The following is a 15000-nucleotide window of genomic DNA, read 5'->3' on the forward strand; positions in this document are numbered from 1 at the left end:
TCACACGTGCATACATTTTATGTATGGGTGGTCCAGGGAACATTACCCCGGTGTTACAAGGGCCATGCTCTACCAACTGAGCTATGAAGGACCACTACAGAGGATCACTATCTCTCTCTCTCTCTCTCCATCTCTGCTGTATCTAAAGAGGGAGGACACATGATGTAAACACAAAATACAAAAAGAGGAAACAGTTGTGATTCAGACAGTGATGATTCACACTCCAGCTGCGCTCTCTCTCTCTCTCTCTCTCTCTCTCTCTCTCTCTCTCTCTCTCTCTCTCTCTCTCTCTCTCTCTCTCTCTCTCTCTCTCTCTCCCTCTCCCTCTCCCTCTCTCTCTCTCTCTCTCTCTCTCTCTCTCTCTCTCTCTCTCTCTCTCTCTCTCTCTCTCTCTCTCTCTCTCTGTGTGGGAAATGGTCTGATCCACACCGACTGAGGGAGCTAATCCATGGTATTTACACAGGTCTGACCCACCCTGGCTGACCATTCCCTTCATAGTGTATTACTTTTGACCAGAGCCCTATTGAAGTAGTGCACTACATTAGGAATAGGATGCCATTTGGGGGGTAAGGGTCTGACTCTGAACATACACATTACAACATACACATAAAAACACTACCACCCTCTGCTTTTCTCCCTTCACCTCTCCCTCCAACTCCATCCTTCCTGCTCTCCCTCACTCTTCCTTCTTTCTGTCCTCTTGCACCTCTATCTCTCGCTCTCTCCTTCCCTCTTCTCCTCTGTCCATAGCCGTGGCCCCTCTAATGGACGTACCAACCTGTGAGAGTCTGAACACTGCATAAAACCAAGCCTCTCCCAAAAACATCAACACATGTATCCCAGTGTGTATTTCTCAGGGTCAAGCATTTTAAGAGGAGTTGACACGACTCCACGCTCTCACACGTGCACCCACACATGCGGTACACATGCTGTACACATGGACACATATACTGTAGGCATGAACATTCTAACTCATACACAAACATACCTGTTTAAATTCTAACAGGCACACGCACATGCTCAGCAAACACCGTCACACTTTCCTTGTTTTGGGGTAAAAAAATGACTTCAGTGTTTATTGTCACTGTCATTGAGTGATTGAATTTCACACACACGCACACGCACGCACGCACGCACGCACGCACGCACGCACGCACGCACGCACGCACGCACGCACGCACGCACACACACACACACACACACACACACACACACACACACACACACACACACACACACACACACACACACACACACACACACACACACACACACACACACACACACACTGTCAGCAAGCTACATAGAGTGTGTGATAGACTAATTGAGCCACAACACACCTCAGCGAGGTCAACTTGCCAGGTGCTAACACTGTTGGAATAACATGTATGCATTTGGACAACCGGACAGTCTCTCGCACACATACTAAGAGACACACCCTTGTAACCAGTCTGGCCCTTCCAAGGTTATCTTGTGTTACAACTTGTGTTTACATTTGACTCATTTAGTAGACACGCTTACCCAGAGCGACATACAATTAGTGCATCTAAATCTAGCTAAGCGGTCCCGTGTGGATCAGTTGGTAGCACATGGCATTTGCAATGCCAGGGTTGTGGGTTCAATTCCCAAGGGGGACCAGTGCAGGAAAAAACGTATGAAAACATATCCACTCAGTATTGTAAGTTGCTCTTGATTAGAGTGTCTGCTAAATGATTAAAATGTCAAAGTGAGACACGAGTGGTTGATTACAGGATCACCATTTTACAGTATATGTCTGAGTGCACATTGTGATGCTAGCCATCCTACTGATTTATAACTCTATTTTAACTTATGTCTACCTAACCCTCTCAGGATAATGGACAGAGGGGGATGGAGGGGATGAGGGGGAGGAGATGGAGAGGGGGAAGAGAGGGGGATGAGAGTGGGATGAGTGGGGTGCTCTTAGTTTGGGGCGAGGGGTGTTTATCACCCTTAAACTAACAGCTTCCAGATGAATGTGGGGATGGAGGGATGGAGGTAAGTGAGGGATGAAGGGGGAAAGGAGAGGGGAGCTTCTTAATGTGTGGCTTCTTACCCATAAGCCCCCTAGTCCTGATGGTTCTGGTTATCACTCAACGCTCTGTGACTGTTTGACTAATCCACACCTCAGATCAAGGACCCGGGGAGTCCCAAATCTAATGTGTTCCAATAAGGATAAACATGGACCCCTATTCCCTGTAGGTCTCCAGTCAAAAGTAGTGCACTATGTAGGGGGTAGGGTGCCATTTGGGACATATCCTTTCTCTAAACACGGTACGGGGATAGTGAGAGGTAAAAACGAGTGGTATGTTGTTACACGACACACCAAGAGGTCCTAAGGTTGGTATCAAGAGTTTAGGGACTGGGCTTTCATAGGGAGAGACAGGAGGAAGCTCTGACGTCTGTAACTAAAGTGGGAGTAAGTGTGTGTCCCAAATGGCACCCTATTTCCTGAAGAGTGCACTACTTTTGGCCATAGCCCTGGTCAAAAGTAGTGCGCTATATAGGTAATAGGGTGCCATAGGGTACCAATAAGTCTCAAAGTCACTAACTGTCTCGTGATCTGCGGAGTGACTGGGTTTCTACAGGAAGGTGCTGAGTCCGTAACTAAAGGAAGAATAAGTCTAAACAGACTGGATGGAGAGGTGAGAATGAGTGGTGTGTTTGGGAGGGAGATCTGATCCGGGCCGCCGTGTTAGTTCTTTCTCTTCTCTCTCTCTGTCTCTCTCTCTCTCCATCACAGAGAGGAGGTGTGAACTGTAGCTCAGAGGAATGCCCTGGGAGCATAAACAATGGGTTTAACATTGTCACGATTGGGGAGGGAAAACACAAAGTCATGGACCTCTAGCTCTAACTCTGCTTCTCTAATTGGCTGAGATGGCTGGAGCATGGCATGAACATGGTGCTTACAACATCAAAGTTGTGGGATTGAATTCCACAACGGCCACATGAACAGAATGTGAAATCGTAAGTGGCTTTGGATCAAAGCAGCTTCTAAAACGGCCAATATATGACCGTACTGTATATCAACTCTACTAACAGAGCTTAGCTTTAGTGGTGTCAACAACATTGATGTTGTTTGTGGTCATCCAAAAAGGACATTTGGAAGAGTTGGTTACGGAGTGGCTGTTTTGTCAAATGGGGTCTGACAGTATAAAACTCCTTTTTATGTTGATTTCCTTGTTTCTTTTCATCGAATGTATTTTTCTTTTTGTTCAAGATGTGGTTCTTGTTCAATGGTGAGTGGTGGCAGTTTTGTGAAGGAAAAAATACAATGATGACTAGTAATGACCTTGACTGAATGAAAACTGTGTAAAAGTCTGTGTGTGTGTCTCTGTGTGCGGGTCTGTGTGAGTGAGTGTGTGTGTGTGTGTGTCTCTGTGTGCGTGTCTGTGTGAGTGAGTGGGTGTGTGTGCATGCGTGTGTATGTGCGTGTCTCGTGAGTGTGTGTGTCTCTGTGTGCGTGTCTGTGTGAGTGTGTGGGTGTGTGTGCATGCGTGTGTATGTGCGTGTCTCGTGAGTGTGTGTGTCTCTGTGTGCGTGTCTGTGTGAGTGTGTGGGTGTGTGTGCATGCGTGTGTATGTGCGTGTCTCGTGAGTGTGTGTGTGTAAGTGCGTGTCTCGTGAGTGTGTGTGTGTGTGTGCGTGTCTCGTGAGTGTGTGTGTGTAAGTGCGTGTCTCGTGAGTGTGTGTGTGTGTGTGCACGTGTCTCTTGGGTCACGGTGGCATGGAGGTGTAACATAATACAGTGCCTTCAGAAAGTATTCAGACCCCTTGACTTTTCCCACGTTGTTACGTTATAGCCTTATTCTAAAATGGATTCAACTCGTTTTTTAAATCATCAACCTTAACACGATACCCCATAATGACAAAGCAAAAACAGATTTAGATTTAGATTTTTTTCCTAAAAAAACACCCCAGAAATATTATATTTACATAAGTATTCAGACCCTTTACTCAGTACTTTGTTGAAGAACCTTTGCCAGCGTTTATAGCCTTGAGTCTTCTTGGGTATGATGGTAAAAGCTTGGCACACCTGTATTTGGGAGGTTTCTCCCATTCTTCTTCTCTGAAGATCCTCTCAAGCTCTGTCAGGTTGGATGGGGAGCATTGCTACACAGCTATTTTCAGGTCTCTCCGGAGATATTCGATCAGGTTCAAGTCCAGGCTCTTAGCTGGGCCACTCATGGACATTCAGAGACTTGTCCCGAAGCCACTACTGGGTTTTATTGGCTGTGTACTTAGGGTTGTTGTCCTGTTGGAAGATGAACCTTAGCCGCAGTTTAAGGTCCTGAATGCATGGGTTAACTGTCCCGTTGAGTAACAATCACACTTTGGAACAGTGAGATATTTGGAGATATTAGAGATATTTGGAACTCACGTGCAAAAAGGTTAAGGGAAATGCAGTGTGTCTGTGTCAAGATGTGTTTCCCCCAGCCATTTCATCCCTAAGGATTATTCTCATAAGGGCCTATGTGAAGGGAGCTACAGCCTTCCGCCTCCAGCCTCCAGCCTTGGTCTCTCCCAAGGAGCATCAGTGTCTCCTTTCTCTCCTGTCCTGTGTTTCTCAGTGCGGTAACCTTCACAGCAGCAGTCTCTCCTACTGTCCCTACATACCCGGGACAGACAGACAGGCAGGTTCATTTCCAGCCCCTATAGGATACCAAGGCAAGCCGTACACAGCTAGACAGCAGGCCATCAATAGAAATAGGCTTTGACTTCGGGACATTTAAAAAGGTCCAGAAAGCATAGATAAATGCCTTTTCTTGGCGCTCACAAAATAAAGAAAACAATTGCCCAGCACTACAGTAGGTGTGATACTGCTCAGACCGCTGCCTCACCGCAGTTAACAATGCTCTAGCAAGCGGTAATAGTGAGTTGTTAAAATAAAAAGTATGCCTTCCAGAAACCATAGCCCTAACCTTAACCATTCGGAATTAATGCCTACGCTGTTAACCTTTTGAGTTGCTTCCATTTTAACCCTGTAACCAAGAGGAATTAATGTATAAAAAAATAGACGTTCACCCATAACACTTGGAAGGGGAACTATGAGATCTTGTTGGGCACACACACACACACACACACACACACACACACACACACACACACACACACACACACACACACACACACACACACACACACACACACACACACACACACACACACACACACACACACACACACACACACACACACACACACACACACACACACACACACACACACACACGCAACGTGGCTGTAAGAGGAATGTGAAAGTATAGGCTCAGCTCCAGGTGAGTGCCATGACAGGATGGTGTTATTCACATACCAGACACCTTGCTGGACATCTCGGTCTGTGTGTGTGCACGCATGCATGCAGGCATGTGTGTGTGTGTCCATCCATCCATCCAACAATCCCTGAAAAACCTGGTGTGATCCAGTGCTACTCCACATGCCAATGCCCTGCAACCTGGTAGCAATTAGACCTACAGCACAATGCTATCCCTGACTGAATACAGCTTCAAGCCTGACTTAACTACTGCCATGTGATATCCATGCACTGAGAAGCAGAAAGCATTGTTATTGTGGAATGAGTTGATCATTGCCAATATATAGGAAGTGTATTGAAGTGAACACAAAGCGTCAAATCAATGGCACTCATACTCAGAGCCCTGGGGTGAGTGGCTACTTGAAGCATGATTTGTGAAGCCAGTAGAGAATGATTTGTTTAATAGAGGATTAGGGTTGAGCGTATAGTCTGTACATAGGGTCTTATTTGGATTAGATTAACCAGCTACCGAAAAAACACAAAATCAAATCAAAACTCCTTTTCAAAAAAGTTCAGAAAATATGGTACAGACATACCGAAGTGCTTGGCACAAACACGCTCTCACATACAGATGTAGAATCTTAATTTGAGCCAGTTTGCTACAGCAGGAAAATAATCCTGTAGCAACAAGAAAATGTGGATTGTGATTCATGGGTATTTTTTGTAAGGGTTGATACATTTCTCATGAGGCCAAATCAAGTCTGACATTTGAATGTGTAACTTACAAACTTTTGAAGCCTTTTTAAACCTCGACTACAATACGCGTTTGCCTTTCCTGCAGTGCAGTATAAAACGATGAGCAAAAAAAAGAGTGGTAAAATTAAGATCCTACATCTGTAGAGATGTGGCTTTTGACCGGCACACACAGATCAACACCTCGCGGATTTCTGCGGAGAGAAAGGTCAAGGCTGTCCCTACTCTTTATGTACCACTGCCAAACACACACACACACCATACATCCAGACTGGAACAACTGCTGACCATTAACACCTTATTTTACTGAAGCCACACTGGCCCGGCCACAAACAGCTATGGTATACCACATTAAAGCACTACTGCTGTTCACCAGAGAGAGCGGGGATGGGGAGAGAGAGAGAGAGAGAGAGAGAGAGAGAGAGAGAGAGAGAGAGAGAGAGAGAGAGAGAGAGAGAGAGAGAGAGAGAGAGAGAGAGAGAGAGAGAGAGAGAGAGAGAGAGAGATTAGCGCGCAAAGGGACTGGTTATATAGGGATAGACTGTTGTGTCCCACCCTCCCTCCACCAACCCGGCCGGGAGACCGGAGAGCATGCTGGGATGGTATGAAGGGAATGAACACCTCTCTCAATTCAATTCAATTCAAGGGCTTTATTGGCATGGGAAACACGTGTTAACATTGCCAAAGCAAGTGAGGTAGATAAAATATAAAGTTAATATATAAAGTGAAATAAACAAGAAAAATTAACAGTAAACATTACACATACAGAAGTTTCAAAACAGTAAAGACATTACACTCTCTTCCCTTTCTCTCAATCTCTCTCTCTCTCTTTACTCGCACTCACTCTCTGCCTGGTCCTATTAAGGTGTGATTGCGTTGAGGCTTCTCACACGCATAGTGTTGTTGAGTATCTTTTACACCGAGAGCAATATATTCAGTTCATACCAGAGGAGGCTGGTGAGGGGAGCTATAGGAGGACAGGCTTATTGTAATGGCTGGAATGGAAATAATGGAACAGAGTCAAACATGTGGTCCCCATATGTTTGATGTGCTTGATATCATTCCATTTATGCCAGTCCAGCCATTACAATGAGCCCGCCCTCCTATAGCTCCTCCCACCAGCCTCCTCTGGTTCGTACAAGGCGATAGGGTTAGGTCAGATATTACCAACTGGTACAACTATGTGACTCCAGTGGCTTCCAGTGCATGTTCAGATATCAACTCAATATATCTCAGCCATGAGGCCAGTCACATTTTGGTGGTAGTGGCAGGTGTCACTCACACACACAGAACCCAATATAGGCTTATTACATGAGTGATATCAATTCTCTCTCAATATCTACTGCGACTTTACACATAGTGGTGGATAGGAGTCCGATATTACTCGGAGGTATCATTCCCTATCCACAGGGGTCTTCGATATCCACATGAACTATCTCTGGCTCTCAATAACGCTACTGTTATATGTATCACCTGGGGTATGGGGGCACAGCTTTAGGGATTTGTGTATGTGTGTGTTTGTCTGCTTGGCGAGTGTATATCTGCAAATGTGTGTGTCCGTGTGTTAGGGGGATCCCCGTTACCACTGCTCATAGGGCAGGTGCAGACTCGCCCCTCTTTGAACTTCACCAATAGAGGTCATGTGTCACCATATCTTTTTCGGTCCATTTCAGCATTGAGGCAATCAGAGTTCAGGTTTCAGAGGCTAGGCATGTCTGGGATGACTCCCAGGGCTAACACACTCGCTGATAGACTGGGATCACTATGTTATTCCTGCATGTTGTGAGTTCGAAGACATCCTATCATGTGCATACTCATCTAACATAGAGTTCCACCAAGGTATCTGGAGTTTCACATTTCTCTTGGACAAATGTCGACGCGTGACTCTGAGGGTGGGTTTGTGTGTTACATTTGAGTCATTTAGCAGATGGTCTTACTCAGAGCGACTTACAGTAGCAATTAGGGCTAAGTGCCTTGCTCATGGGCACATCGGCAGATTTTTCTCCTAGTCGGCTCGTGTATTCTTTACTCTACTGACTTTACACACACACACACACACACACACACACACACACACACACACACACACACACACACACACACACACACACACACACACACACACACACACACACACACACACACACACACACACACACACACACACACACACACACACTCGCACTCAGGCCACAGGATGGAAGGATACATGGATGGATGGATGCATGGATGGAAGGATGGATAGAAATCAAGCTCCCTGTCTTTCTCTAACCCAGACCCAGAACCCCAGACGCAGAGCTGGCCAGAGAGATTGGGTATAGGTCCAGATCCACACAGGGGGAACCCTACTTCAAAACCCCAGAACCAAACCTAGCCTCCGCTCTCTCTTTCTCTCTCTCCAGACCGGGTTTCGGTTTCAACTCACCACTGCCAGGTTGACCGTAAAAGAACCACATGGGGTTGTAAACGCCTTGGCCCCAGAGACAGGTTCTTGGCACCCCAGATCAAGATGTTTTCCACAGATTTTGTTATGAGTAAAATAATACATTAGAACAAGAAATACATTTTCGGCCTCTTGGAAGGTGATTCATAGCCGCTGCTGGAGCTCCAAGTGGAAGCGTTTTCAAATGTTTCACGTTTGAACACCTGACTCTACCACAGCCAATATAGAATAAACCCAAATATGGTCAAATAGCCACTTTATAAGACTTTCTCCTCTTAATCAAATCTCAAACTGTACAAACTTAGTATTTTTTCTGCCCCATTTTGATCTTGTCTCATCACTGCAACTCCCCAACGTGCCCAGGAGGTGAAAGTCGAGTCATGCGCCCTCAGAAACATGCCAAACTGCGCTTCTTAACACCCGCCTGCTTAACCCGGAAGCCGGCCGCACCAATATGTCGGAGAAAACACCCTTCACCTGAAAACCAAGGTCGGCCTGCAGGCACCTGGCCCGCCACAAGGAGTCGCTAGAGCGCGATGAGCCAAGTAAAGGCCCCCCCGGCCAAACCCTTCCCTAACCCAGACGACGCTGGATCTATGATCGGTGGATATGCCTGAACAGAAAACTACCCCGATTGGCTGCTTTGAGAGGTCCTGCGAGGTCCTGCATCCTTCCAAGACTACAGCTGTCCAGGCAGTGAGTGTTACACATGGCCCAATCTGGTGTTCTGCTTGTCAGAGCAGATTATAAAAAAGGTTTGTAAATAGAGTATATATCGCTACAAAAAATACTCTACAACTAAAGCAACTGCTGAAGGTCAACGGTTCTGTTTGGTTAACACAGACACACACACACACACACACACTCACCCTCCCTTCCTCACACACTCTCTCCCACGATCACACATCACTCCATCTCTCCCGCAAACACACACACACACTCACCCTCCCTTCCTCACACACTCTCTCCCACGATCACACATCACTCCCTCTCTCCCACAAACACACACACACTCACCCTCCCTTCCTCACACACTCTCTCCCACGATCACACATCACTCCCTCTCTCCCACAAACACACACACACTCACCCTCCCTTCCTCACACACTCTCTCCATCTCTCTCTCTCCCACGATCACACATCACTCCCTCTCTCCCACAAACACACACACACTCACCATCCCTTCCTCACACACACTCACCCTCCCTTCCTCACACACTCTCTCCCACAATCACACATCACTCCCTCTCTCCCACAAACACACACACACACTCACCCTCCCTTCCTCACACACTCTCTCCATCTCTCTCTCTCCCATGATCACACATCACTCCCTCTCTCCCACAAACACACACATGGCTCTCTCTCTTCCATAAACACACATGCACACTCACCCTCCCTTCCTCACACACTCTCTCCCACGATCACACATCACTCCCTCTCTCCCACAAACACACACATAGCTCTCTCTCTTCCATAAACACACATGCACAGTGAACTTGCAAAGCCTACTCAGACTGGCCCGTGCTCTTGCTTCTGGGAGGCGACGAAATTATACACCGTATCAACATTGCTTTCTCTGCACGCTGCTCCAATGTAGCAAATGTACAAATCTAAAAACAGAAGGCTCACCAGGGTCTGCACCCCCCCCTCACCATCACAGCTTGATTATATTTGAAAAACTGATGGAGGAATAGACGTGCACGAAGAGCGGATGGAGAGAAGCAGGTGTGTGAGGGCTGGTAGGGGATACGGCTTGCTTGATTGCAGCTGCTGCACGTGAAATGTGCATGAAAGTGAAGCCGATACTATTGGACCTGCGACTAGTGGCTGTTGCTTAACTTCAACTGAATTTACAAGCCAAACCGACTTCCTTAACATTTTATAACAGGCGCCTGCAGGTTACTTAGGTCGGTAGGGCTGGAAAAATTCAGTCGTATCATTTGAAACGGTACTACGGTATTCTAAAATGTTGGCATAATAAGTATCGTGATGTTTTGGTACCGCGCTATTACCGTGTTACTCCATATTACTCTCTACTCTAGGACTATCCATCTATGTCACACTCTCTCTCTCTCTCTCTCTCTCTCTCTCTCTCTCTCTCTCTCTCTCTCTCTCTCTCTCTCTCTCTCTCTCTCTCTCTCTCTCTCTCTCTCTCTCTCTCTCCACAAGGAGTCACTTCCTCTCACCCACTTTAAATAAATACAGAACAAATAGCTTTACTGGCATGGCTGTTTTGAAGACGATCCATGAGCGATGGACATTGTCTTTTACTATGCATGACCCATCTGCACATGTTAGGATACTGTACCCAGCACCCACTCTTCCAGCCTCAGTGTGTCACAATGCTATGTGTCCCCTGTTAAGCCCAGCTCTAGGAAGTCAGTAGCCTCGTACGATCTCGCGAGCTGACAGCGAAACAGAATGAACTTGCGAGATCAAGATGGTTCAAACGAGGCTAGGAAGTAAGAGCAATGAGTACTGACCTTTAGGAAACATAAACACTTTGGATGTAAACAGAGAGAGAGAGAGAGAGAGAGACAGAGGGACAGAGAGAAAAAAGAGAGAGAGATTCTCAGAACGATAGATTCTTCGCTGAGGTAGGTCGAAGAAAATAGAGTTAAATGGAGAGTGATGCTCTAGTAATGTAACTAAACATTGAGCTAATGTAAATATTGTCTCTACAGATGAGGGTTGGACACACTCTGAGAGAGGTCACAGCAGGAGAGGAGAAGTGAGCCAACACCGTCAGAAACATAAGGGAACTCTCTCTTATCCCTTCCTCTTATCCTCTCTTTTCCTTTCCTTTCCCTCTCAATCTATCTTTTCTTTTCCTTTCCTTTCCTTTAACATCCTTTCCTTTCATCTCTGTTCCTCTTCTCTCCTTTCCTAGGCTCTGCATCTCATTCATCCATGTCTAGCAGCCCGGAGGTCTCTCTCATCCCTGAGTGATATTAACGATCCACAGAAACATGACTCTGGTTCTGGATCTTAGTCCATATTGTCTCTGCTTCCCAACATTATTGATTCCCTTGTTCTCTATCTTTATCAAGCCCTCCCCTCCTCTCTCCTTGCTGCCCAAAAGGGGTATCTGAGACTGGCTGGGGTGGATAACAGACTCATCAGGGGTCAGGATTAGGGCCTCTCTGCCTTGGCCACAAATCTGCTACTGTCCCAATGCCAGACGTCACCTCTCCCCCCAGATACATACACAGTGGATAGAGACAGGGATGAGAATGGATGACTGACAGTGTGTGGGGTCAGGACTCAACTGAGGCTGCTACCAGTGTGCTTTTATCACCCTGGATGAAGTGGTGACATCAGAGGTCCAAAAGCTCTCTCTCTCTCTCTCTCTCTCTCTCTCTCTCTCTCTCTCTCTCTCTCTCTCTCTCTCTCTCTCTCTCTCTCTCTCTCTCTCTCTCTCTCTCTCTCTCTCTCTCTCTCTCTCTCTCTCTCTCTCTCTCTCTCTCTCTCTCTCTCTCTCTCTCTCTCTCTCTCTCTCTCTCTCTCTCTCTCTCTCTCTCTCTCTCTCTCTCTCTCTCTCTCTCTCTCTCTCTCACTCTCTCACTCTCTGTGTCTATATCATGCAATGGACATACACAAAATAGTTCGAATTGGTGAAGTGAAATGAAAAAAAAATGACTTAAGAAATTAAAAACGGTGCGTGCATATGTATTCAGCCCCTTCGCTATGAAGCCCCTAAATAACATATGGTGCTACTAATTACCTTCAGAAGTCACATAATTAGTTAAATAAAGTCCAACTTTTTGAAATATAAGTGTCACATGATCTCAGTATATATACACCTGTTCTGAAAGGCCAGTGGAGTCTGCAACACCACTAAGCAAGGGGCACCCCTGGGTTGGGTTATACAAAAATATCAGAAACTTTGAAAATCCCACGGAGCACCATTAAATCCATTATAAAAACATGGAAAGAATATGGCACCACAACAAACCTGCCAACAGAGGGCCGCCCACCAAAACTCATGGACCAGGTAAGGAGGGAATTAACCAGAGAGGCAACAAAGAGACCAAAGATAACCCTGAAGGAGTTGCAAAGCTCCACAGCGGAGACTGGAGTATCTGTCCATAGGACCACTTTAAGCCGTACACTACAGAGAGCTGGGCTTTACGGAAGGGTGTCCAGAAAAAAGCCATTGCAAACACATTTGGTGCTCGCAAAAAGTCATCTGAGAGACTCCCCAAACATATGGAAGAAGGTACTCTGGTCAGATGAGACTAAAATTGAGCTTTTTGGCCATCAAGGAAAATGCTATTTCTGGCGCAAACCCAACACTCACCCGAGAACACCATCTCCACAGTGAAGCATGGCGGTGGCAGGCTCAAGCTGTGGGGATGTCTTTCATCAGTCGGGACTGGGAAACTGGTCAGAATTGAAGGAATGATGGATGGCGCTAAATACAGGGAAATTCTTGAGGGGAACCTGTTTCAGTCTTCCAGAGATATGAGACTGGGACGGAGGTTCACATTCCTACAGGACAATGGCCCTAAGCATACTGCTATAGCAACACTCAAGTGGTTTAAGGGGAAACATTTAAATGTCTTGGAATGGCCTAGAAAAAAGCCCAGACCTCAATCCAACTGAGAATCTGTGGCATGACTTAGATTGCTGTACACCAGCGGAACCCATCCAACTGGAAGGAGCTGGAGTAGTTTTGCCTTGAAGAATGGGCAAGAATCCTAGTGGCTAGATGTGCCAAACTTATAGACATATACCCCAAGAGACTTGCAGCTGTAATTGCTGCAAAAGGTGGCTCTACAAAGTATTGACTTTTGGGGGGGGTGAATAGTTATGCACGCTCAAGTTGTCTGGTTTTTTTGTGCCCTGTTTCTTGTTTGTTTCACAATAAAACATATTTTGCATCTTCAAAGTGGTAGGCATGTTGTGTAAATCACCCCCCAAAATAAATCCATTTTAATTACATGTTGTAAGACAACCAAATAGTAAAACTGCCAAGGGGGTGAATACTTTCGCAAGCCACTGTCCGTCCTCATGTCCCTGTCACCCCCCCGCCTGCTTCTCTTTATTCCCCATGCATCTCCTTCTTCCCTCTTTCTCTCTCCTCCTCTCCTGCTCCCCCTCTCTTCTCTATCCCTTGCCAGCAGTTGTCCTCTAGTCGCCTCTCCTCTCGTAAACACCACTTGTGGGGGTGTCACCTTTCAGCCAAGACATTACGCTAACCCCCCCCCTCCCCTCTGTCACGGAAGCACTGCCTCAGGGAGGGTCTAGCAAGAAGCATTAGGACTGGCTGTACACTTGGTATGGCAAAGAATCAAGTGTAAGTGTACTGAATAAGTGTGCAAAAAATGTATTCAGTCCTGGGCCCGTATCAATAAAACATCTTCGAGGAGGAGTGCTGGTCTAGGATCAGCTCCTCCCTGTCCCTGTTGTTCTATTCATTATGATTTAAAACGTAAAACTAATCCTAGATCAGCACCCCTTTGCTTGTATCTTCAGTACTAACAGTAAACAAATCCCCCAGAGTTGTGGATTCACCACACTGCCAGTACCCAGCACAACAAACACACACCTGTTATCCTAGGAAAGAGCACCTCAAATGAATCAAAATAAACCTTTAACCTACAAGTTTAACCTACAACCTACCTACAACCTACAGCCTACTTTAACCTACAACCAACAAGTTCTCTGGGCTTTGGCAGAGCAAAATAAGACAACAAAGATCCAAATATTTGATCAACTTTTTTTGACGTTTTAACAGACAGAGAGAGGTCTGTATGAAGGGAGATGCCTTGGGCTAGATGTGTTGTTTAACATGCTTTAACGAGGACTGCCATTGGGAACAAGAGGCTGAAGGAGACGAGAGGGAGAGGAGACAGAACAGACAGACAGAACTGGGGAGACGCAAGGTCTCTAGAATGCTGGGAATTGTCTGAAGAGTGTAGATAATCAGGTATTGTCTCTCTCAACCACGTCTCAGAATGTTGCGCATTGTTTTAAACATGTTCCAGAGTGTATTGTGCAATCCAGCACTTTGGGGCAAGATGATCATGCTATGGTTACAGTGTACTAGACACCACACACACACACACACACACACACACACACACACACACACACACACACACACACACACACACACACACACACACACACACACACACACACACACACACACACACACACACACACACACACACACACACACACACACACACACACACACACACACACACACACACACACACTGTAAATTTCCCTCTCTCTATACATGCTGCACAACCGCAGGCCAGTGTACATTCCTGACTGCGATCACTTATCTGCCCAAGCAGACATCCCTCCTGATTGAGGACTGGGAAGTGGGTAGAGGCAACAGGTAGAGGGAACATGCTAGGAATAATTTCTCAATATATAAACATTCCCCGGTGGAAAAACAATTGTTTCCAGGTGCAATCCCGGATATAGGGATGCTTACTCGGTACTCCCGTTCCGCAAAACGTGGTCTCATTCCCATGCATAACCATAACCACGATGTGCCATTTTGTAAAGTT

At 46.2% G+C, this 15000-nt stretch overlaps 1 protein-coding gene and 1 long non-coding RNA gene across 10 annotated transcripts in view; one reads left to right on the forward strand and one right to left on the reverse strand.

The window, feature by feature from the left end:
* LOC123993242 (collagen alpha-1(XXIII) chain-like) overlaps positions 1-15000 on the reverse strand; it is a 208331-nt gene that overhangs the window by 66146 nt on the left and 127185 nt on the right. The window lies entirely within an intron of this gene.
* LOC123993243 lies at positions 10151-11743 on the forward strand. The gene is made up of 3 exons (XR_006831406.1): positions 10151-10195; positions 11155-11201; positions 11361-11743. It is a non-coding gene; the product is annotated as an uncharacterized LOC123993243 (long non-coding RNA).

This window comes from Oncorhynchus gorbuscha, linkage group LG13, assembly GCF_021184085.1.
Source record: "Oncorhynchus gorbuscha isolate QuinsamMale2020 ecotype Even-year linkage group LG13, OgorEven_v1.0, whole genome shotgun sequence".
Taxonomy (NCBI): domain Eukaryota; kingdom Metazoa; phylum Chordata; class Actinopteri; order Salmoniformes; family Salmonidae; genus Oncorhynchus; species Oncorhynchus gorbuscha.